A 2,417-nucleotide genomic window follows, 5' to 3' on the forward strand; every position below is an offset into this window, starting at 1 on the left:
ATCTGGTGGAGAGAAATCTATACCGAGGAGTGGCGGGTGAAGATCTGCGAAAGCATATGGAAGTCTTTATCGACTATTGCTCTACTATTCCCGCTACCAAGGGAGTAACTCAAGACAAGATAAAGGAAGTTCTTTTTCCTTTTTCTCTGACTGACTCAGCCCGTGAGTGGCTGACTGATCTTGACCGTACAGCTGCTGGTATCACCAACTGGGAGACTTTCGCACTTGCCTTCTACAAAAGATACTTCCCTCCACAACGCACTAATCAGCTGAGGGGTAAGATTACTAGTTTCAAGCAGGCACCTGATGAGACTTTATATGAAGCTTGGTGTCGGTTCAAGAAGTTGGTGAGGTCTCTTCCTCACCATGGTTTTGATCAATGGTTTTTGTGCAACCAGTTCTACAATGGGTTGTACGATGACCACAGAGCTATACTTGACGCCTCATCCAACGGGAGATTTCAAAAGAACGTTGATGATGATAAGGGATGGGGCATTATGGAGGAGATGGCGACCCATTGTGCTGAATATGGGAACCCACAGGACGGTATTCGAACGGTCCATTCAGTTGATAAGGCAGTCGTGGCTCAGCTAGAAGCTATGAATGCTCGATTTGTTAGAATGGAGCGGCAATTTGCTGGAGATCAACAGACGGTTCATCTGTTGACTAGACAGGAAACTGTCACTTGTGAGAGGTGTGGAAGCAATGACGGTCATACTGCTATTGACTGTCTGACTGAGTGATACGGTCGTTTTAGTATCAAAAATAAATACCTAAGTACTACTAACAGAAGCTAGCGGTAGATAGGGTCGATCTCCTTAGGGAGGCAAAAAAGAGATTTATCTGTTTTAAATTAGTCTAAGAGTAACGGGAGTTTGAGTATGATTTCTAAACTAAGAGAGGTGGAAAGAGAAATTGAGCGATAAAAATAAAGAGATTAACAATAAAGAGAGAGAACTAGGATTGTCGGGTCATCAATGAATGTCAGATAATTGCAGCTAAGGTCACAGATCGGTCACTTGTATCGGTCTAAGGGGCAACGAATATCTCCTTCCGGTCTCAATTCACCCTAAAACACTATTAGCTTAGCTTCTGCCCTCACTAAAGCATCCTAATGTTCACTGCAGGTCTCACCCCTTCCAACCTTCCGGTCTAGGTCAAGGCTTACCAAATCAATTAGCTAAATGCATCGACTCAAGCAGCTAATTACAGTTAATTGCGGTGATTAACAACAAAGACATGATTTTAGCAACAGATCTGCAAACCTAACTAGCAACTAACATCAACTCATCGAATCCCCTAAATCCTAGCAGGAGAATTAGCTAAACATAACAATGGATAAAGCAAAAGAGAAGGAAGAAGCAAGAACAAACATAATGAAGGAATAAGCAAAAGAGAATTAATATAAAAAAGAGAAGAAAGGTTACAGAAGTTTAGAACCCGGCAAAAGAACAAGGTAGCAGTAGTGATTAAGAGTAAAAACAGTATATAAGATGTGATAAGAGATGTTTATTAACCTAATGACGAGTTCCTTATATAGGGAAGTGAAAATAAACAAAATATAACCTAAACACGGATTAAAACCTTGTGGCAGATAGGAAAGTACTCGATCGAGTACTTTAAAACTCCTCTATCGAGTAAATTATAGCAAAACCTCTCGATCGAGTAGAAAAACTACTCGATCGAACACTATCTAAAATAAGCAATTCGATCGAGGACTTAAACTACTCGATTAAACACAATAGTACTCGATCAAGTGGTTTCAAGCGCACAATTCCTGCTTCGCACACTGAACTTCAAACGGCTGCCATTTCTTCGTTACTTGGGTAAACAGAGCGTTTCCGGTGGTGTTGGAAACCTAAGAGGACACGATTTCATCTCCAATTGGAATCACCGGAAAATTAATTTTAGAACTCAAGATATGGCTCTTCAAATTAGGCACTAGTCATTTGAAGTTCTTCCTTTGCTCGCCTAGCTATCTTACTTCTTTGCGCATCACAATTAGTAGTTTCCAAGCTCCGATTCAACTCATCTCCTAAATGCATGCATAGGGATATGTATTAAGCTTGATTATGTTCCTTTGCAGTTCATACTTGTAAATAATACAAGACAATCAAAGTAGACAATTCTGGGGACATTTGTAGCTAAACACTACTAAATATGCATTGGAATGCGTGCAAATGAAGTACAAAATACCTATATAAAATGCACGCATCAAATCTCCCCAAACCAAACCTTTGCTTGTCCCCAAGCAAACTATATGCAACTAACTAATGGAACGGAGCAAAGCTCAGAGCTAGCTACAAATTGTTCACTTAAACCAATTTAATGCAGCAAACTAAGACTTATAGCAAAACTTGTCAAATGCAAACGAGTTATGAGATGTTTCTAATAAAGCTGAACCGTCGACCTTGCAA

General features: G+C 40.1%; 1 non-coding gene across 1 annotated transcript; it reads right to left on the reverse strand.

Moving 5' to 3' along the window:
- Positions 1-267: 267 nt before the first annotated feature.
- On the reverse strand, positions 268-373 carry LOC141621284 (small nucleolar RNA R71). The gene has a single exon (XR_012532195.1). It is a non-coding gene; the product is annotated as a small nucleolar RNA R71 (small nucleolar RNA).
- Positions 374-2,417: the final 2,044 nt, after the last annotated feature.

Source organism: Silene latifolia, chromosome 1 (genome assembly GCF_048544455.1).
Source record: "Silene latifolia isolate original U9 population chromosome 1, ASM4854445v1, whole genome shotgun sequence".
Lineage (NCBI taxonomy): Eukaryota > Viridiplantae > Streptophyta > Magnoliopsida > Caryophyllales > Caryophyllaceae > Silene > Silene latifolia.